Below are 24,079 nucleotides of genomic sequence, written 5' to 3'. Positions count from 1 at the left end.
TGTGCTTAGTTAGGGCCATGGAGCCAGGGCAGCCTGTTTCCACTGGGGCTCATTGCTAGTACTCCCTTCTCTTACAGCTCTGTGAAAGTATGACTTTAGTGTTTCTGGTTCCCATTCTTTGGAAACCATCGTGAAGGGCTTTCATCATAGTACTCAGTACTGGGCCACCCAACATGGCACTGCATTCTGTCCCTGAATCAAGTGTATGTGTGGTGGTGTATTTTTTCAAATAGGTCATTAACCAAAAGACTCTGTAGCTCCCATCATAGTGCTATCTTGGGCAGAATATCACCTTGGTCTGTGTTTATTTGTAAATAGCCTCAGGCCCTGAAGTAAAAGAAAGATTTGTACCCATTAGATGTGCAGGATAAGACCCACATATCTCCCTAATTTACCCTGGAAAGAGATCTTGGTATAATTTTCTGTACAGATGACAATCTCTGCTCTTGAACAAATTGCTTCTTAGACTGCCTTCCTACAAATCAATGTGTATCTCTGAAAAGAATCCATTGCTGTTTTCCTAATAAAAGGGGAGCAAAAAAAAAGAAACAAAGAAAGAAAAAAAGGATGCCAAATCTTTATAAAAGGTAACTCCTTTACAAAATCTTTAGAAAAGCCCTAAAGGTGGGAAGAGGTGAATCAGCTGGTCTCTAATTCATACAAGGTGGGGCAGGGGAAGACATGCTAATGTTATTAGGATATTAGACAGAAATATAAACGATCTCATTAATACTCAAAGGGGTAAATATAAACATCAAATTCCAATTGTGAATAACCTAAAATTATAACTAAATTATACATAGCCAATATTTTCAGGAAGGGGATCTTTCCTGTCTCTGTGATTAGAAACAAAAGAAACAATTTTTGATGAAAATAAAATTGATCATATTATGACTACATTGTTAAGGATGCAGTAGAGCTACAAATATTTACTTCTCCCAGTGCCTTTTTAAATGCTGAATTTGAGACTCACAGTATTAACTTTGACTCTACACGTCTTTCCTATGAGGAGCTTCACACATTTGGGGGATATTAGCCCATCGTGGAGTGAAGAATAGAGAGGGAATTCTGTGTAAATTTTCAGGTGAGATTCAGTGGGGTGTTTATAACTCACCTCAGCAATCACCTGGGTTAGGAACAGAATTGCACCTTGGAACGTCCAGTCCAGGGCATTAGTCACTGGTCAAAGAAGAGGTGAGCAGTAAATCAGTGCAGCAAGTTCCATGAGGAAGACGGACAGGAAAGGTGACCAGCCTGTTACCATGCTGCCCCACTCAGATCTGTATTGTCAATTATGGCTTCCTGCTGGGCACCTGAGGCTGAGGCAGTGGCATCTAATTGCACCCAGTATTAATGGAGTGTACATGCTCTGCTCGTCACTGGGAGATTACCGGATTACCCGGGATTAAAAAAAGGAAAGGTTGTCAGATCAGCTGACACCAGGTCCAATTTAGGCTTTAAAACTGTAACAACTTCTCGGATTTTAAACAAGCATATCAGCAACTTTTCTTTTTCAAGGCTAAAGCCACCTTTCAAGGGCTTCTCAGAATTGGAAGGCAATGAACTTACAAGTGTTCCTGAGTCCATAATGGGTAGGTATCCAAGTTTCAGTTTCCTCATCTAAAAATCAGGATAATAAAATCTATTACTTCTTAAGGCTGCTGAAAGATTAAATCAGACAAACTAAGTAAAACTCATAGTACTGCCTAGAATACAGTGAACCCTCAATAAAAATGAATAATTATCATACACCAGCAATCTTTGGTGCTTTTTACACATTATTTCCTTTTTCTGGAAATATAAGTGTTTTCTAAGAAATAGAACTTGGTCTCATTTAACTTGTTTCAGACCATGCTATAAACAGATAAATGTATTCATCTATCCATCCACCCATGCATGCAGCAAATATTTATTGAGTCTCACTTACTTTTATTTGTGCCAGGCAAAGAAGAGAGACAAGGTCCCTGCTCCCATAGAATGTAAACTCTTGTGGAAGAGATAAGACTAAACAACAATCAAAGATATATACTGTGTGAAATATTAGGTAATAATAAATAGTAGGAGGAGAAAAGGTGAGAGGATGGAGAATGATCAGCAGAGATGGAAGTTGTCTTTGATACAGTGGTCAGTGAAAGCCTCTGTGGAGGTGACATCTAAGTTAAGGCAGGAATAAATGGAGAGAAATGAGGTATTTGATGATCTGGGAAACAGTATTCAAGACCAAGGGTACAGGAAGAGCAAAGGGGTAGGAAGGAGATTGGCGTTTTCAAGGAAAAACAAGAGAGCCTCAAGGTCTTACTTCACTTCTTCTGCTATAGCAGCCTCCTGGCTGATGTCCCTGCTTCGGCTCCTCCTGCAGTCAATTCCCCAAGCAGCAAACAGAGTGCTTTTTAAAAGAAACTTAAATCGAATCACGCTATTCCCCAGATCACAACTCCACAGTTTCCAGTTTTCTGAGTGGTTTCCCATCTCACTCAGAAAAAAATCCAAACTCCTCATGTGGCTTTCAAGGGCCATCCAAGACCAGCTGGTCCTGCCAATCTTCTCTAGCACCATGCTCATCTAGTTTCCTCCTCTCCAGGAGGGAGGGAATGAGGTCAGCATGGTAAGATACCACGTAGGAGCTGTTGTAGTCAAGGTGAGGATTGAAGGACTGAGTGGCAGTGTTGGGCGGGTGGTGGGGGGTGAAGCATTTAGATCGGGGATATATTTGAGAGAAATGCTGATGAGATTTGCTGAAGGATTGGCTGTGGGCTCTGGCTTTATAGCTCCTTGGTTTCTACAAGTTGTCAATTGTTTTTAACGGCTGCTCCTAGTTTGGGCTTCCTGTTTCCCTGGAGGGATTATTCTTCTGTAGCAAACTAAAAGGCTACACATGGAAAAGCTGATTTTTTAAATGATCAAACTTTCCCCCCATGAAATTTCATCTCTGCATGACCCCAGAATTGAAGTCAACTCTTCAGAATTGTAGTGAAACCTCAGCAACATGGGTGGATGTTCTATGGGTGGATTATTCAGGGCCTTGAAGAAGGGGTGGAAAGGGAAAAGAGATGAAAATCAAGTCATACCTATCAGCATTATTTATATGCTGATACAATTTTCATGGAAACATATATTGACAGTATTGGCTAAAAATGAGTTTTGAATTATCTGTAAGTCTCTATTATTTTTACTATGGAACTTATTTTGCAAGGTTGAAAATATTAAATGTATGAGAATGTATTTTGTAAAAAACAATATCCTAGGCCTGTCAATGGCCTCCAAGACCCTGCGTAATCTGGTTGCTATTGTCTCTTTCACTTTGTTCCATTCATACTATTCTCTCACCTGGTTCCAGTGAGCTGTACCCTGACCATTCTATTTAAATTGCACCCAGCTCCCCAGTCCCATCCTATTCCCTCGCTCCTGATGCCCCTTACCCAGTTCTATGAATTCTACAGTGTGTATTCTTACCTACTATATAATTTACTTTTGCATTTTGTTTGTTTATTGTTTGTCTCACTAGGATGAAGCTCCTAGAGGGCAAAGTTTTTTAACCTATTTTGCTCACTGAATAGATCAAGCACCTACAACAGTGCCTGGCACATACGAGCTTCTCAGTGAATGTTTGTTGAATGGATGAATGAATGAATGAATGTTTATTTTTCTATTAACACGTTGGGGTAAGGAGCAGAATGAAAGAAATTGTAGGATGAGGACCTAAGCTATACATGCCTACCACAAATTCAGACATAACCTCCCATGAGTAGTATTCCTAACATCCAAAAAATAAAAAATAAAAAGCCTAGTGAGGAGGAGAAATGACTGGACAGAGCTACTCAGCTGATCCTCAGCTTCCAAGCCTTAAAGCCCTAGGGGCTAAGTATCACCCTCAAGGCCTGCTCCAGTAGGAAGCAGTTACTAAATGAGGAAATAACTCATCCTGAGAAGGAATTTCTAAAATAAGGGCATCAAAGGAAGTTGGTACCCTCATTGCATCTGATCCCTCCCCCTTTGGACCAGGGCCAGAGTTCTCAGGAGATGGGGCTGGAAAAATAGTGGGGCTAATAAAAAGGTAAGTCACAAGGCAGCACTGTTTTGCGGCCTAGTAGCAGGGTGTGATGGCTGTGGGGGGAGCATATTTCCCTATACACCCACTTCAGTTTGGAAACTATTGGCATGCCATGGGAAAATGGCCTCGTAGGACAGGAGTGGAGAAGCTGCTCCAAGAATTTCATGCATGGTCTACTGGTAGCTGGGTCTTGACTGCAGCAGATTTGTGAAATTGCACGGTGATGTCCCCCTGGGACCACAGACCACAGTGTGGGGTCAGGAGGATTGCTAGGAGTGGAGGGATTTAGAAGAAAGCATTCTCCGGCCACCTAACTAGGGTGGGGGAAGGCCCAAGAATGGGTATATAATTTCTGTTGCTGGGGTCTTGCTACACCAAGACTGGTGTGCTTGAGGAAATTCCCATTTGGTCATGCTTATTGCTGGTGTCACTGTCAGAATGGGGCAATAGAGGGATTTTCAAGTCAAGGAAGGTCTTTCTAGGATCTACACCATGTAGCCCTGGTCTGGTATTAATATGCAGCAGTGGAGGAAATGAGCCCCTGCACTGAGAGGTATGACTAGTATTCCTGGTCACTCTGCCAGAAAAATCATCCAAAATCCCCATGGACTTGGGAATTTTGGGAAGGAGGCAAGGACAGGATCCAGGATCCTGTCAGTCCTGGTCAGTGTCATAGGCTCTGGGTTCAGGGTGGCATGGTGAAGACCTTCCTACTGGATTGTGGAAATTACATTTGCAAAATGAAGTTGGCAGCATCAAGGTGAAGAAGTAAGAACTAAGAAGCCCATTTCTCTGCCATAGACATACAAACTGACAGCACAAGAAACTGTTGAGTTTCCTTGGAGGCATCATGGTCCCAGAGTTGTAAAACTTCGTGAAGAATGATGTCAGGAAAGAAAGATGTGATATTGCAGAAGGATCTTGTTCAAAGTCACAGGAAGCAAATTCTTTACATTAGGAAGTATTGGCCATTTGATGGATATAAACTTTGTGAAGTTCCATAATTTCCTATTTTTTTTATTGTCCCGGGGCACCCCAAACTGTTTTGGAACAACACAAGGTATAAATAAGCACATGAGTAAAAATACACATTTCCTTTTTGTTTCCTCTCTTGGCAGCAGCAGGCATGCCTGACTTACTGCCAAGTGGCACCAGGGGACGGAGACATACACTGAGTGGGGTTTCCTTTTAGAGTCTGAAACCATAAGTTTGACCTGTGGGCAGTAGTTCCTAACTTTGGCAGATCTTCTGGATTACTGTGGGGACAGCTTTGAAAATTATAATCACTGTGATCCACCCCAGACTTGCCTGGAGGGTGGGGCACAGGCGTCTGTATTTTCACAAGCTCCCCAAGTGACTCTTGGGGAATTCCAAGGGTCCAGTGTCTAGAGGTTCCATGGAAGGGAAAGCCGGTTTAAGGGACCTCTCTGAGATGCTAAGAGATGTCTCTGTGGGATGTGGTGTGTGTGTGTGTGTGTGTGTGTGTGTGTGTGTGTGTGTGTGTGTGTGTTTAGAGAGATGGGAAGGAGAGGGATAAAAAGTAGATAGTTATGTCTTGAGATGAATAAAAGGAGGACAAAACTTCACAGTAGTTCCTGCAGAACAGTCACCATTTCAGAAACCCTTTGATTCTGGACCTTATTCGAGAAAGAAGGAAAGGAAAACAGACTCACTGAATGCTTGCTATGCATTTGACCCTGTGCTAAGTGTATGAGTTCATTCATTTATTCATTCACAACCATGAAGTGCATCCCACATGCCAAGCACTGTGCTAGGTGTTGGGATTACAAAGACAAAAAAGACTACCCAGAGAAATATGTGCTATAATTGAGGGGAGCATGGGGTGCTTTGGGAGACTTGGGAAGGGCTTTCAACCCATACACTGGATGGGGTAGGGGATGAGTCAGGGAAGGTTTCCAAGAAGAGGTGGCACTTAAACAAAATCGTAGATAATTCTACTTCTAATATTAACTACTGTAAATAGTCCAGTATGGTTGGAGCAGAGAGAGTTATGGGAGGGATAAGAAGGGATAGGGATAGGGATGATAGAGCCAGAGATGAGACTGGAGAGGTAGATGTACTGGAGCCAGGTGATGAGTTGCTTGACTTTATCCGGAGTGCAGTGGGTGATACTGAAGGAGTCAGAGTGGGCGACAACAGGATCACATTTGTGGTTGAGAAAGAACAATATGGTGGCAGCACAGAGAATGCATTAGGAAGGGGGTGAGACTCGAGATGGGAGCCTAATGGCCTGGGATGAAGCGATGGGAGTGAGAGTGGAGAGGAAGGGATTGACAGGACTGGAGAGAGAGGGACGAGTCAAGGATAGTGCCCAAGTTTCTTTTTTAGCAACTGATTGGCTCATGGTGCCACTTACCATTCACTATTTGCTTTAACATAGTTCTTCGGTTTGCCTTCATAATTATCTTATGTCATTTTTAACAGATCAAGATAGAAAAGCTCTGAACAAACAGAAAAACGGAGGAAAGCTCAAGGTCTCCAGCTTGTAAGCTGGGAGCTGAGATCCAATTTCAGGTTGGCCTCGGTTCTGAGACCATGCTTCCAATGCCCCAGGCACATGAAAAACTTAATAAGGCTAAAAAAAGAATATGGCTTTGAGTAGGCTACATTCACCGTAGAGACAACATGAGCTAAGATCTGAAAAGCAGAATCCCAGAACCTGAAATTTATTCTTTACTGCAGTTAGCATGGTGAGATATGACCTCCTTTTTGACAAGGTCGTCAATGTTCTCTCTCCAGTGCTATGCAGCCTCTTTATAGCTCACTGATGGCAAATAGGATTGAATCAAGATTTTAAAGAGGGAAAAAAATTGCTGTTAAAAATGTCCTTACAAAAAAAAAGTGACATGGCACATCTTATCTTAACCTTTGTCTCACAGATTTGCTTACACCACCTCTGAAAGTAATTTGTTTAAAAACAGTTATCTTGCTGGAGGAGTTTAATAAAAATTTAAAAGTTTTGGGTGGAAAATACATCTTTACCCAGAATCTTGTATGGTAGTAATGTGACAGACACAATGCTTTAAAGAGAGTACATTTTGGGGACTTCCCTGGTGGTGCAGTGGTTAAGAATCCACCTGCCAATGCAGGGCACATGGGTTCGAGCCCTGGTCCGGGAAGATCCCACATGCCACGGAGCAACTAAGCCCATGCGCCACAACTACTGAGCCTGTGCTCTAGAGCCCAAGAGCCACAACTACTGAAGCCTGCGTGCCTAGAGCCCGGGCTCCGCAACAAGAGAAGCCACCGCAATGAGAAGCCTGTGTACCGCAACGAAGAGTAGCACCCGCCAGCTGCAACTAGAGAAAACCCGTGCGCAGCAACAAAGACCCCATGCAGACAAAAATAAATAAATAAATAAATTAATTAATTTTAAAAAAAAAGAGAGAGTACATTTTGTATTTAGGCTCTCTGAGCCAAAGGGTTATACAGAAGTCCTCTGATATCAGGCCACTGACAGAAATGCAACATTCAAACCCACCTGGGCAATATATGGGTCATCCCTGCAGCCATTAGGTACATATCAGTCTGAATTTGAACTTCTGCTGTTTCTTTGGCTGGGACTGAATTTAGCCTGCATGTCTAATATCTTTGAAATTATCTTTTCCTCTCAGTTTGGATGGAAGCAGCTTCCTCATTAGTGGAATAGGAAACTATTTATAGGAAAAGAAAATATATAGGAATATTTGTAATATTTCTAGAATACGCTTTTTCATGCTTTGAGTTGGCTGCATATTAAAGATAGGTTTGATTTAGATTTGCCTCCTATATCTTTCCCTCAATGCTTATTTTTATCCAACTTGTCTCCCTAAATATACTTTTCCTTTCTCACTCAAAAACAAATACACCCCAGTCAGGAGTTACATTTGTTGGTTTGAACAGTTTGTTGGTTTGTCACTCCCTTTCTTGGGCTTCTACCTGTTGGGGCTTGTGCCGGGGCTCCCAACACTTTAGTTTCCACATCTGTTGGATTGCCTTCGCTCACCTTGAGAGATCACTGTGAGGCAATATAGCTCATCAATGTCATCATAAACTGCTCTGCAAAAATATGTCTCAACATCTGTGATGCCAGATTCAAAAGAGCTCAATTGTGTGTGTCTGGTGAAAAAAAAACAAAAAAGAAAACAAAAAAAAAAACCAAGGTGGTCTTCTGATGCTGAACAGCAAGGTGAGGGGCTGGCAATCTTCATGTTTCTTATGGGCCTGGACTGCATTTTCTTCAGCTGTCCTTGCTAGCAGTGAAGTGCTCTAGCATTCTTTCCCATTAGTAGCAGCCTGCAGGCTTACAGGTCAATTATTTTTCTTTTTCTTTTACTTAGAAGGGCCTTCTTTCCCTAGTTTTTAAGAGCAGGGACTTTGAGACAGTAACCCCACCCTTCCACAGCAGGTCACGTAAATGTCTAGGTGCCACCCTCCCCCAATGGGCAGTCGGCCCATTTATGCAAGAGAACAATAAGGAGATGGTTCCTTGGCTTCTGCTTCTTTGGCAATGGAGGAGAAGGAGGTGGCTGAAGCTAGACACGTTGTACATGCCCAAGCCTTTTGCAAAGTCTCACCCTATTGAGCAACAAGAAGGCGACTGTCTCCATGTTAACACCACCAATGACAATGTTAAAACTGGATTGGCTAGGTTTTTTCATTGAAATCCTGGCTTAAAGGGTGTGTCCATGTGCCTGCAAAACATAAATGGAAAGAACCAAAAGGGAAGAGAAGCAAAGTGAAATGACTCCTTTCTTGGCAAGGGAAAAAAGATGCCATTTTAGAATGAAGGCAGTTACCACTATAGCTGAACAAAGAGCTAGTTTAAAGAAAATAACCAATCACTTAAATAGAGAGGTCTTTACGTCTGTGAAACTCAGTCACCTACAAACTGAACTATCTAGGTAACTGTTAATTTATCATTCAGGCCAAATGTGTTTTCTCCCATCATTTTCAAATTCTTGTGCTGAGCTAGAACCGTGCCACACCTATTATTGCAGGTACTCTTCTGCCTCTTTGCCTTTGTGCCTGCTGTTCCCTCTGCCTGAAATGCCCTTCTGGTCTTTTTACACTTGGGGAATGCATATTCACTTTCTAAATTCTGTCAAAGATCTTCTCCACCTCTTCTATGCCCCAGACAGAACTGGTTGCTCCTGAGGGGCTCTGTTCAAATTTTACCACAGGACTATGGTTTTCTTGAATTTGAAGGTTGTTTCTTATTCATTTCTGTATTCTTGGTGCTCTGTACAATTCTACACACTACGCATAATTAACTTTGCTCTAACCATAGGGAAGAAGCCTGTTAGTTATCCAGACTTCAGTTAATGATGGTATTTGTTAAGATGGGATCTGATTTCTGACACATGTTCTGGATTTTTGGTTTCATACAGTTTTTCCTATTTTCATACAATCTGAGGGTGAATGTGGAGGATCTATATTGCTTTAAGAAAACTTGTACTCCAAGTCAGTAAAATCTTCCTTTTGAGTAGAATCTAGGACTTTGGCATTTTGCCATGTAGGTGAAGGGAGAGAGGTTCAAACATGACTGAGAAAGCCAGTGTAGGTTGAAAAAAAAGGAGGAATGATATCAAAAGGCAAACTTTGTCTTCAGTACAAAATGATGTTTCTTAAAATTGGGTGTGTCAAACCAAAGCTACCTTCAGGCAGGTTTTACTTGCATAACCTGCATATATTCAGAATCTAGAGTTTTGACTGACCTTAGTTTCAAAGGCAGGATTTTTATGTGAATAAATTCTTTCATCCATTTAGTAGATCAATCATCAGTTTTCTTAAGACTCCAGGCACATTTATCTCTCTGCATTCTTTCACCTATAATAGAAGAAAGCCAGAGCTCTGAATTCATTTAGTTCCTCTCAGTGCTTTACATTTAAAAAAACATTTCCTTAAAATTAAATAAAATGAATCCACTTTTTAGGAAAATTTAACATGTAAATCAGCAGAACACACACAATTACCCATAATACTGATACCTGGAGATAACCACTGCTAACATATTTATTGGCTCATTCATTCAACAGACATTTCTTGGTATATAAACTTATTTCCAGAGGTATTTGTTGCATCTATATACCCATAACCACACTTTTTATTTACAGAAATGGGATCATAATATCCTTATTGTACTATTAGTATTTAATGTACTATTTGTACACTTCTCTCCCATGCGTTCTGTTTTATGGATTACCATGATTCATTTAACCAGTTTATTATTATTAGGTATTAAGGCTGTTTCTAAAGTCTTGGTATTACAAACAGGACCATAAGGAACATTCTGTAGATACTTCTTTGTCTTCTTGTCCAATTGTTTCCTTAGGAAAATTTTTAAATAAAAAATTCTGGGAAAAAAGGAATGCAATTTTTAAAGATTTTGATGTATTAGGCTAATTTTGCTCAGAAACATGGTTATCACTCCTTTTTTTATTGAATTATAATTGCCCTACAATATTATATTAGTTTCAGGTGTACGACACTGATTCAATATTTTTATACATTATGAAATGATCAACATGATAAGTCTAGTTACAATCTGTCACCATACAGAGTTACTACAATATTATTGACTGTATTCTCTATACTGTACATGACATCCCCGTGACTTACTTACCTTACAGCTAGAAGTTTGTACCTCTTAATCCACTTCACTGGTTTTGCCTAACTCCCCAACCACCTCTTCTATGGCAACCACCAGTTTGTTCTCTGTTATCTATGAATCTGTTTAGTTTCATTTGTTTTGTCTTTTAGATTCCACATGTAAGTTAAATCATATGGTATTTGTCTTTCTCTGACTTATTTCACTAAGCATAATACCCTCTAGGTCCACCCATGTTGTAGCAAATGGCAAGATTTAATTCATTTTTATGGTTGAGTAATATATATATTTATATTATTTATATAATATATATATTTATATATAATAATATATAGTATATATTATACTCTATAAATAGCATAGTATGTATAGTATATAGAATACTATATATATAGTATTTATATATATAGTTTTATATATATATATATATATATATATATATAAACATCTTCCTTATCCATTCATCTATCGATGGACACTTAGGCTGCTTCCATATCTTGGCTATTGTAAATAGTGCTTCAGTGAACATAGGAACATATATCGTTTTGAATTAGTATTTCCGTTTTCTTCAGATAAACACCCAGAAGTGGAATTGCTGGACCATATGGTAGTTCCAGTTTTTTAATTTTTGAGAAAGCTCTGTACTGTTTTCCATTGTGGCTATACCAATTTACATTCCCACCAATAGCATATAAGGGTTCCCTTTTCTCCATATCCTCACCAACACTTATTTTTTGTCTTTTTGATAATAGCTATTCTAACAGGTGTAAGGTGGTATCTCACCATGATTTTGATTTATATTTCCCTGATGATCAGTGATGTTGAACATCTTTTTATGTGTCCGTTGGTTATCTGTATGTCTTCTTTAAAAATGTCTATTCAGATCCTCTGCCCATTTTTAATTGGGTTGTTTGGGTTTTTTTTGATATTGAGTTGTATAAGTTCTTCATATATTTTGGATATCCACTCCTTATTGGATACATAGTTTGCAAATATTTTCTCCCATTCAGTAGGTTGCTTTTTCATTTTGTTGCTGGTTTCCTTCACTGTGCAAAAGCTTTTTAGTGTGATGTAGCCCCACTTGTTTACTTTTGCTTTTGTTGCCCCCCCGGAAATTGTTAAGATCAATCAATGGATAGATCATCTGGACAGAAGCAAAAAGGAAACACTGGCCTTCAATGACACATTATACTGATGAGCTCAATAGATACATACAGAACATTTAATCAAACTACAACAGAATACACATTCTTTTCAAGTGCACATGGAACATTTTCCATGATAGATCACATGTTAGGCCACAGAACAAGTCTCAACAAATTTAAGAAGACTGAAATAATATCAAGTATCTTTTCTGATTACAATGGTATAGAACTAGAAATAAATTACATGGACAAAATTGGAAAAAATACAAATATGTGGAGGCTAAACAACACGCAACTAAACAATCAATGCATAAATGAAGAAATGAAAAAGGAAATTTAAAAAATCCTTGTATTATGTGTTAGAGTCCCTGTTTTTCCCATACCTTTACCAATATGGAGTATTATCATATGTAAAACTTTTACTAATCTGATATGTTAAAAATAGTATATTGTTTTAGCTTTTATTAACTCCTTAGTTGTGTTGAACTTGTCTTTGTTGTACATTTGTGTTTCTTCCTTCGCAAACTGCCTGTATATTTTTTGCCTTCTCTTTAAAATTAAAGTTATTGCCTTTTCTTATTGATTTGTGAAAACTCATTATATATTAAAGATATTAACCTCATTACATAGTAAGCTATTCCTGAAATATTAACCTGTTCTTTTGTTTATTGTTTTTTAGTCTTTTATTACTCATTAGAGAACTTTCATGAAAAATAAAGGGAATTCATAATCTTGCTCTTAATGTGGATTTGTTTTTTTTCTGAAGGCCTCTGCTCTGTTATCTTCTCAAGATTTGTAAAACTGTGAGCCAGAAGAGTGATTGGTCAAACTGAATATCTAGATATGGAATCTAAAAAGCAATATACCTAAGCTTCTTTTCTAACTAAATGGTTTATTTTCATTTCTGTACCCTACTTTTTGCACCATGTGGCATCATGTGAAGATAATTTTATAAAATATAAATGTTTATATGCCAAGGGAATATTCTTATAGTTCCACAGTTTGCTGGATTAGATTGTAATCTTTGGGATTCAGGAATGAAAGATCAAAATTCCCAGGAATTGTCAGGAATTCCTGAAAGCATAACTTGTTTTTATCTTTAAAATACTTCCCACATTTTTTGTATTCTTTACTCACAATATTATGGATATCTAAAAAATTTATTTTACAGGCATAACTTGGAGATACAGTGGGTTCAGTTCCAGACCACCACAATGAAGGGAAGAGCACAATAAAGTGAGCCACATGAATTTTTTGGTTTCCCAGTACAAATAAAAGTTATGTTTAGAGCTTCTCTGGTGGCACAGTGGTTGAGAGTCCGCCTGCCGATGCAGGGGACACGGGTTCGTAGCCCGGTCCGGGAAGATCCCACATGCCATGGAGTGGCTGGTCCCGTGAGCCATGGCCGCTGAGCCTGCGCGTCCGGAGCCTGTGCTCCGCAATGGGAGAGGCCATAACAGTGAGAGGCCCGCATACCGAAAAAAAAAAAAGTTATGTTTACACTATACTGTAGTCTATTAAGTGTGCAAAACCTTATGTCTAAAAAACAATATACATACCTTAATTCAAAAATACTCTATTAATAAAAAATGCTAACCATCATCTAAATCTTCAGTGAGTCATAATATTTTTGCAATAGTAACATCAAAGATCACTTGTCACGGATCACCATAACAAATATAATAATAATGAAAAGTCTGAAATATTGTGAGATTAGCAAAATATGGCACAGAGGCAGGAAGTGAGCAAATGCTGTTGGAAAAATGATGCTGGTAGACTTGCTCCATGCAGGGTTGCCAGAAACCTTCAATTTGTAAAACGTGCAGTATCTGAGAAGCTCAATAAAGCAAAGCACAATAAAACAAAGTATGCCCATAATGAGTAAGAAATATCAAGTTTGGAAGTATTTACAAAGAACTTATTTTGCCTATAGCAAATATTCAAATGCTGTAAAATGCCAGCAAACACTATTGGGTAGTATTCAAACAACATAACACTCAAATCTCTCAACACTATGCAGAACCATGTCTCTCAATTGCCAATTTAAAAACTCATATTGCTTCCCAAACTTGTTATTTCTTGGGATACCACTCATAGGACTTGTTTAAGGTATTCTGTGTATATAAATGTACTAACATTTATTTTATTTGCAAGCATGACTCACTGTTAGCACCAGCCAGCACTGTAAATGTTCACTTTTAACATAGCAACAGCTACAAGCCAAACTGACTGATTAGATTGTGACCTCTTCTTGCCTCTGTGCTCCTGTTCCCGTTCCCTGAGATTCTGGTCAACCTTAACCTTCGACTGTTTGTATTCACATTCCCTGCTCCTGCTTTTGACCTGATGTCAGTGGAGCTCTTCAAATCAGTAACATCTTTATATTGACAGCTACGTTTTAGTTCTTGCAGGAGAATCAGAATAATTTTTCCAGTTTTCCTAATTTCTTAACAGATTTTCCTGGAGATTTAGAAAAACACATCAATAGCCCAAGAACTACTAGGAAGGAATTCCCCCATGGATGGGCTACCCAAGCCTGACCCCTCCAGGACTGACCAGGGCTGCTCCTTGTGGACCCAGGCTGGGTGGAAGGCAGTGACATGACGGGGCCACACAGGACTGGGCTTCAGGAACCCTGGGTTTTAATCCTGGTTGATCCATTAACTATAGCTTTGGAAACTGGAGTCAGTTTCCTAACTTCTCAGGGCCTCAACTTGCATCTTTAAAATAAAGCCCTCTTGTTAGTTTAAGAGAAGCTGAAAGTGTATAGGAGAAGAAAAACCGCTTCACGTCTGCGAGGCCTTGAGGTCACTGTGAGGGCAGAAGAACAAAGGTGTGTCAGGAAAGTCTCCTAGGTGGGATAGGGGTTCTCCGAGCCCCTGGAGGAGAGGCTGGTGGCTGGTGTTGGCTCTGCCGTACCTCGCTGGGTGCGCTCCAGCCAAATGTGCAATTGGGAGGGCAGGCTGCAGCCAGCAGCAGACTCCAGCTCACCCAACTGGTTAATTTCCAACTTTCCTTTTCCTTTTCAGACATTTTAGGATTCTCTGTGCTAAATCCAGACCACAAAGAACCTTATTTATTAGTATATGAAATAACGATAAAATAATAATAAAAATGTCTATCATTAAGACTAAGTTCCGAAGTTAAAACCAGCAACAAGTGTGATTACCTCAAATGTTTCTGTGGATTTGACAAGGTGGGGTGGTATGGGGGTGCAGTGTGTTTTTCTTCATAAAGGTAAGGGGTTGGTGCTAAGTATAATTCAGTGAAAATTAATAATAAACATGTTAATTTGCTTCTGGGAGCAACAAGTGTTGTTTAATGTAATTAGGTACTGTTTGCTAATTCTAGGCTTGTCAACTTAACTTGTTTTGAGTAGGAGGAGTCCTGAGCAGTGCAGGAGGAGCTAGATTAGAAAAATATCTTGGGAAAGAGCTATCTAGTTATGCCACATTTAAATGTTTAAATTGCTATAAAACATTTACCATCCACAGAGGAATTAAAACTTCCTGGTGAACAGTCTCAATTTCACATACATATTACTAAAGTGGATTACACAAAATACACACCCACACCCACACGCACACACATGCACACCCTACATTCCCTATCTAGCCTACTCTTTTTTTTTTTGGTGGTACGCGGGCCTCTCACTGTTGTGGCCTCTCCCGTTGCGGAGCACAGGCTCCGGACGCGCAGACTCGGCGGCCATGGCTCACAGGCCCGGCCGCTCCGCGGCACGTGGGATCTTCCCGGACCGGGGCATGAACCCGTGTCCCCTGCATCGGCAGGCGGACTCTCAACCACTGCGCCACCAGGGAAGCCCCTAGCCTACTCTTTCTCATCCTTCCAGTCTCTGAAGACTGCCTGGAGCCCCCAGGTTCACATCAGGCACCTCCTGGGTATTCCCTCAACACCTTGTCCTTTGTCCATCAGAGCGTGAATCCCAAAAGGCTGCGTGGTCTCTGAGAGCACAGACCCCACGCTGTCCATTTCACAGCTGTATTCTTACCATTACACACAGAGACTGACATAGAGAGTGAACTCAATACATATTTACTGTGGGCCAGATGCTGAGCCAGACACATCACATACAAAATCTTATCCAATCCTCTCAACAACTTTGTAGGATAGAGATTATCATTACAATTTATCAATGAAGAAACTGAGGTCTACAGAGACTAAGTAATTCATTGATGATAACAGGGCTAGTAAGTCCCAGAGAACTGATTTTTGAATATAGTTCATTGGCCATATGACTGTATTTGCTGCACTGATTCAAAGACATGAAGGACATATTCACTGGCCTTGAAGAGCTTACTCCTGAGTAAGAGTTCTGTGTACATATTCTGTCGTAGTTAATTCTTGAGACCAAAATAAAACATCTGATGTGTTCTTAAGAGATTTTTAAAGAGGCACTCATTAGGAACATTTTGCATAGTAAATTTTTTTCCATAGGTTTCCTATAGGTGGGGTAACTATTGCCTTTGTAATTTTGTTACACATTTTTCAAGAGGATACCACATATTTGGGCTTGGACATATATCGACTGATTCTTCATAGCTCATTGACATTTACTGTTCTTTCTTAAAATCCGATTTTGATTTTATCAAAAACTGCTCAAACCAACTTAAATGAAAAAGCACAGGATAATCAAGTTATCTAGTTATACAAAAGAGCACATGCTAATGATCACATTCATAGTTGGGTATTTCATGATTACTTTTGCTCGTAGGTGCTGAAAGTAGTTTTTTAAGGTGATATGATAAATTTCAGAAGGACAAAATCGATGGCATTTTGCAAAAGAGGTATTTTTTCAAGAGCTAGTTTAGTAAGTGAGGAGGTTTAGGGGCTCAGGAATCAAGACTGAATGGAAGAGGATTTAGAGATAACCCTATTTCTTGGGGAGAGAACCAAGTCAAGGAAAAGAGTTAAGAGGCCATTCTGGGATGATAATTGGAGATTTTTTTTAAAGGGCAGAAGTGCATGCCTTTCAAAGGACCTGTCTTTTGAACCTGGGGCAGAGCTTCTGACCTTCATAAGCCTTCCTTCATGATGAGTGCTATATACAGCAATTCACCCAGCTGGCTTTGGTCCTAGTTACTGTGCCTTGCTTCTTGTAAATCCATATGGCTTTGGATTAGATTTCCCACTCATGAATTTGCTCTAGGACGCTCAGATTCTAGGCTGTTTGGAGTTGAAGTGTCCTAATCATGTGGCCTGGCACAGTCCGTATTCAAGGCTATTTATTTCATTGGATGGTTCATGTTTTATTACCTCATGTTTGACCTCAAGCAGCTGATCCAGGCCTTCCCCTGGGTCAGGTTTTTCCTCTGCTATTTTGTAGCAGATAGCTCTTAGGGATTTCATTCTACCTTGCTGACCATGATGGAACAGTGCAGGTCTGAAGAGGGGTATCACCATCTAGAATGGAAAGGTTGGAATTCAGAAGTATTTCAAATGAAAAGTTAACAGGATATTGTAACTAATTAGATGTAGGTGGTAAGGAGAAGAATCTTTGTAAAAAAAGGTTTTGAGCTTAAGAGACTGTGAGGAAATGGTGCCACCTATGAGAGAAGTAAGAAGGACTTAGTTTGTGGTAAAAGATATTGACCTTGAGACTTCTTGTCAGGTACGTATAGAAGGAATTTGAGGCTTTACATGGAAGCCTGAAATAATCTTTTCTGGAGATAGAGACAGGTGATTGCTGATATTCTATGGCCGGAAGGGATTTCAACTAAAAGATGCGGGGAGGTGGCTTATGGTGGAACCTTGAGGCGTGCTCACACAATGAGATGCAAAGAAGACAGGAATCCTTGAAGGAGATTAAGCCAATCTTGTGAGAAAGAAAAGAGGAGAACAAGGTGAGGACTTCGTAAGAGAATCCGAAGGAAAAGGCAGTGTCAAAAAGTAAATGGCCAAATGTCAAGGACTGCAGAAAGCTCGAGCAGGAATCTAATGATGGGGAAAGCGCTGATCAGCTCAGAAGAGCAGTTCCAGGAGAGGGCCACCTTAGTTTATCTTGGTGCCCTGGAGGAATCAGCTCTTCTAGGAGGAGAGGGAGGACAAGAGCTTGGAATGCTATCCCAGGATGAATCAGAAACCAGCATGGGTGGCCATGGAGAGTGAGGTATCATGTGGGTCGAGGCAAATGAAAGCAATACATAGCTAGCCTTGAGACAGAAAGCCCCTAATTCTATAAAGTTAGTATTCTTTAACCACTAAGGCAAATAAAGAGCACAAAGGTTGGAAGCCAAAAGAGACATTGCAATGGCCTTGTAATATAAAGTTAACCTCACACAGTTTTTGTTATATTTAATCTGTTTATTTTAATCCAACGAATCGACACATTTCCAAGAATAAGCAAAAGCAGTTATACAAATTTGCATAAACTTAAGATCCAGGGCCAGAAAGGCTAGGCCCAAAGATTTCAGTTGGAAAGGATAGGGAATATAAATGTTAATGATGAGTGAAAACTATGTGATCTTAGCCTGAGATGCATTCTTTGGCCTTTTCTGAACTAAGAGTATTGCAGAGATCATGCAACTGCCATGGATACTGCAGCAGACACACACAGTAGCATTTGATTAGAAGTCGATATCACAGACATGGCTGGTGACAGGCACCAAAATCAGCTGTGTTCATGTTATGACTCGAGTAAGCGTGGGCAGGGATTTGATGGCTATAGAAAAAACACCAGCTCTTTTTCACCATTGGGCAAGTGGAGGTCACACTGTCACTTAACCTCTCCAGGTTAAATTTTCCTTGAAAGAAAAATGAGGAGGTTGGACAGATTATCTCTAGTTCCATTCCAGAAGTAAAATTCTGTAATTTTCTGACTCTAAGATTCATCTTCTTATATCCATTAAAAAATTAAAAATTCTACATAAGATGTTTGCTGAGCTCTTGATTAATTTAAGTCTGAGAATAGGATGGACTACAGCAGCTTTTGTAGACAGACAGAAATTTACGCAGACGTTAGTCCCCAAAATTCTTGATTTTGCACCTCTATTGTTAAAAATATTGTTTGAGCACAAACTTCAAATGTATGCATATTTATTTATAACTAAATATATATACTGTTGGACTTATACATATATTACAAAAGAGACACAAAAAATGAGAAAAGTATGACATAAGAATAAAAACAAATCTAAAGCGAACATCTAAGGATCTTTCCCTACCCTACATCTTAAGGTACTATTTTGTACACTCCATTGGGCAAGCATGGTCTTTGGAGACCATTTAGAGATAGGTATTTGCCACCTTACACTAAAGACTTAGTAGTGTGGGAAATAACTTTTCCAAGTCAGTAATTATGCTATTTGATAAGAAAGTCTTCCTAAAACCTAAATATATTAAGTTAGGAAATAAAAGCAAATTAATAAAACAGGGTAATCCCTTGCTTTTCAAAAAGACAAACTCTTCTAGACAGCATATCTGAAAGTAACATGGTGAATCTGATTTTTACCAAGCAAAGTTAGCAAGAGAATCTGCATTCAAATGAGGAAAAGCCATATTAATAATGAAAAATCTCCCCAAATCCCATCTACTACACTTGATTGAAAATTATCGAGTAAAGAGGTTTAGTATTATCACATCTGTGGTGTAATAATTACTATTATTCACCAGAGGGGTCATTTCTGTTGGTAGGTCGATCTGCTTCCTAGACATTTCATTTTCCTTGCTAACTTTTGTCAACACTGAGCTTGTTCCGGTGCTGTCAGCCATATCTCTGATATGAATGTTTACATTTGAGATTTCAGATTATGTAGAATAGAGTCACATTCTACTCTATTATAGATGGGGGCACTTATGGAGTCTAAGCTATCTAAACTGCTAATGACCTTCAAATCCTGTTTCCAATTCTCCTGTCAGAACCAGAGGAGGCAAGAATGATTTTCTTTACAAAATGTAAATGGTAGAAAGAAGGTTAAGTTTACAGGTCATTTCTTTAAACAAATCTAAATAACTTGACTCAGACAAGAAGAGCTGATTTATAGCTACCACAACAAACATAAGACACATATCTGTACCATCTCTTGAATGGCTTTAAGAAGCCATTAAACCTGTTGGCCCTTTACCCTAAAAAACAGTAGTTTAAGATAAGCTCTGTTACAAATAAATTGCTGTCGTTAGCAAGTATTATTCATTAAACAAATAACATTCATTAAAGTAATTGATTCTTTATATTAGGATTCATCCTCAAAGCATGTAACTCGCTGCAAAACAGTATTGACAAGAATGGCTGGGTCTGTTCGGGAACCCAGCATCCTGGGCCAAGGAGATGCAAGGTCAGTTCAGGAACCACATAGGCTCCCAACGGTCAACACTGATGCATTCGGACCTACTCTGACCCATCCTTACCCACTGTGGTCCATCTTTCTTATGGAGAAAATAACATCGTCCATGTTCTATGGCACAGAACTTGAAGGTCTCAGTTGAAGACATGTGCAAGGATGTGGGAAGAATAAAATCTCTTTGGGGGAATGTACTATATATTGTCTTTGGGCATTTGGCATCCATTTATATCTCACTCTCTGTCTCCCTCCCCTATACTGAAGGGCTGAGGATAAAATTTGCATTTTTCAGATTCCTCAGCAGCTAGGATTCTGGATGTATTATGATATGCGCTTGGAAGAGATGTGGAAAGCAGGTGGAAGTTGAAGGCTGTCTTTTTGCAAGAGTGGCAGCTGACATCTAAGCTCTGGACTCTACATTTCTCTTAGTCAGCAGCTTCATGAGTCAGAAGCAGCCATGTTCATTGCAACAGACGTATGAGTAGTAGCAGTAAGTTCCTAAAAGCTGGTTCACAGCTGACCATGAAACCAAAAGACCTGTGGCAATCCCCTGACTTATGCTTTTCTAGCCCTTCCAATTATTGTATGACCATCTGGTTTCCTGTACTAAATCCCCTTCTGCTGGAAATACCTAGAGTGGTTTCTGTTTCATGCATTAAATACAGAGAGTCAGAAAGACTTTTGACCCTATGCATAGATAACCTCTGAAGGCCACTCTGTGGCTTGGAGTGACTCTCTCTTTGGGCACAAATACAAGCCCATTGGTTTTCAGAGCAAAATGTCAGTTTTGCTACATCAGATCTTTGTTGGGATATTAAAACCTTGAATGCATGTTCTCCAGTACCTACAAAAAGCAAATTTACAAAACATATATCTGAGAAAGATATGTTAACTCTTCCTTCCTCTGATCTTTTAAGCTTTATTCCTGTAATATAATTTTAATTGAAGTTACTGAAAGTTAAGTAAGAGTTTTTCAAATAACCCTTATGTAAGAATCTGAGTGACCAATTTCTACTAGCATTTATTGCCAGAAAAGCATTTGTTTCTTTTGGTGATCTTCATAATAAGAATGATGTAACCCTCATTTTCTTTCCCTTATTTTGCTCTCTCAAAAGCTCAAAGTCAAATTAGGAATTAATTGTAAGCGCTCTTCCTGGCAAAATTACTTTTATCCTCTGTCCTCTTGGTTTCCAATCATTTACCTCTACTTTAACTATTGTACCCATTAGGAAATGTGTACATGGAATTTACTTAGAAATAAGGAATAAGGGATATCTGTACTATATATAAATAAAAATAGAACCATTTCCTCCCTACTCTGTATGAGTAACTGCTATTAGCCTTAGTGCTGTTTTCTATGTAAAGTCTAACAACATCATTTTATATTTCTTAGACATTGATGCAAAAACCTCTTGGATGGTGTATCTTACACATAAAATAAAGAGTGCCAAGGAGCTCTTCTGAAAAACAATTATTTTCTCAATGCTTCACAATTCTTTAGTCCTAAAGCTGATTCACAAAAACATGAGTCAAAGCAAAGCAAACGAGTATTGTAAACAGCAAAGAGTTAACTTGAAAAGTATGAGTAACAATGAAACACAAAAATCCCCCTCAGCTTTTTTCTTTCTAATATTCTCCACACACAATTTTCTGTCAGTCTCTCTGACTTTTCTGAGAGATATTATTTTCCTTTCCAGTACCAATTTCAGCAGTGATGGCCTAAAAGGTTCTGGTGCCCCAAGTGAGACTAGATTATAGGACTCCATATGGGGTCAAAGATAGGAGGGTTCTTAAGGATTTTTACCAACAAAACAAACACGGTGGAGTTTCACGTCACTTTAAGTAAAGATACCAATACAAGCAAATTCTCCTCTTGTCATATTGATAAAGAAGCAAAAGACTCCTCCCGTCACACTGGTGGGAGCACTGATAAACTGAGTGGGGAACTGAACTATGAGCTGGGGTGTTTTGTGAAATTCTCCACTCTGATGTATATACACCAAGTGGAGAATGTACACACACACATACAGATATTTGAGATCAAGAAAGAGATTTCGATTTTTTAAACAATACGTGACCTTTAGTAGGTGTCCAGGAAGTCTAGCATAAGCACAAGAAGTTTCTGGGAAGAGTTCACCATCAATGACGAATTTACTTCCCACGGTGACATAAGGGATTAAACGATCATAAAGGGGAGGTGGGAAGCAATGAGAAACATACTATCTCTTGCCTATTTTTTCCTCTTGAGGGACTCATGCTTTCTGTGAGTTCAGTGTCTTGCTGTCTGAGGACCAGTATGCAAAGGGGCTCATAGACTTCTTGTACCTTTGTCTTAGTACTCATTGTCTCAATGCAGGCAAGCTGCTTCTAACAATTGTTAGTAATCTCACTCCTTGGACTGTTGTAATCTTGAAGGAGGGAGGAAGTAATTAGTGCTTTTCAGGATGTTGGAGAAGTGCCAACGGAATATCTGTATTCATTTTTCCACTACAATGTCCTGAAAGCCAAATATGAGTTCCGTGAACTATGAATTGTTCCCCTTCACGTAACAGTTGTCTTCTCAATTCCGTAATAGGTAGAATCAACACTAATTCAGAGAAGCCTTGCTTGCTCTACAAAACACTGCTTTACTTCTTCAGGATCAGGAGGAAATGGTGCCTCGGGTTGTGACCAGAGGCTCTGTCTGGCTGTATTCCTCGCCGGCACAGCACAGGCTTTGCAATCAAGCAAACTGGGTTGGCGTTCTGGCCACTTCACATCTCTCTCTAAACCTCAGTATCTTCATATGAGAAATAGGGACAGCAATTGACTCTCATATGGCTGTGAGGATTAAATAAAATTATGCAGGTAAAGTATTTAACCAAAGCCCAGTACCCACTAAGACCTCATTAAATATGAGCTTCTGAGGTAGCTTCAGGGACTAACTCCTGCTGCCTCCAATCTCCTGCTCATGGTGTCTTGGGTTCTGTCTGTACATCTGTGCCTTGCACTTTGCATTGCTGACTGGCTGGTTCTTCCCATATGTTTTATTTAAAATTAAGGATTTAATTGTGATTAGTCGACAAAGCTAATTACCATCTTTTTACTGAGTGAAGCCCTTTCAGATCATCTTTCAGTTAAAGGTAATTCTATCACAAGATACTTTATTCTGGGACCATTAGAAAATGCCAGTCAGTTATTATTAATTCTTCCATAACCTCTTCTATTAATTAGTCTTGCTTATTCAGGACTAAGATTAGGATTATGATCTGGATAGTATTTGTATTATTTTAAAGACTTGTTTCCACCCGCTTGTGTCTAATTTCAGGGCCAGTTAGAATGCTCTTTGTTGAGGATCAAACAAGGGGCACCAACTCTTTAGTAAACTGCAACATAGACTCTCTTTAGAACTGGTTCTAGCCTAACCCTTGAAGAGAAAGCAGGCCAAACTCTGCTTCCTCATGGTGTTACACTTCTAATTAGCTGCAGAATTCTTTCTACTCCAAATGGCCAAGCACCCAAAGGCAACAGCAATCTAAACTAGCTTTTAATTTTTTGGAAGGCATATTAGTGAAGGTCTTGTTACGTCATGTGAAATGCTGCCCAGCTGTTTGCCAGAGATGTTTAGAGGCAGCCTGTTACTTTATGGGTGGCTAATACCTGAGGTAGAGTCAAGGAAGCACGAAAGTTCTCATATTACTTGAGGTTAATTATCTGTGTGGTAAGGCTTAAATACTCAGTTTAACATTTCTGATTTGTTCATCTCTCCATCTAGATGGGCGTTAACTGGAAAACTGAAGGCATGTTACTATCAGTAGAGTTTTGGGTGCTGATTTTTATGAGTGCTGTGGATGAGTGCACTTTAATTTTTTTTATAGTGATTTTTGTACAACAGAGCAGCCAAGAAATAAAGCAGGAGTCCGTGAAATTTCACATATATGAGAAAATCCAAAGCATCTTCATATTAGGGTTAGGATAATTTCCATTTCTCTGA

The sequence above is a fragment of the Lagenorhynchus albirostris genome, chromosome 8 (assembly GCF_949774975.1).
Source record: "Lagenorhynchus albirostris chromosome 8, mLagAlb1.1, whole genome shotgun sequence".
Classification (NCBI taxonomy): domain Eukaryota; kingdom Metazoa; phylum Chordata; class Mammalia; order Artiodactyla; family Delphinidae; genus Lagenorhynchus; species Lagenorhynchus albirostris.
The sequence above is the reverse complement of the archived record's forward strand: the minus strand, read 5'-3'. Positions refer to the sequence as shown.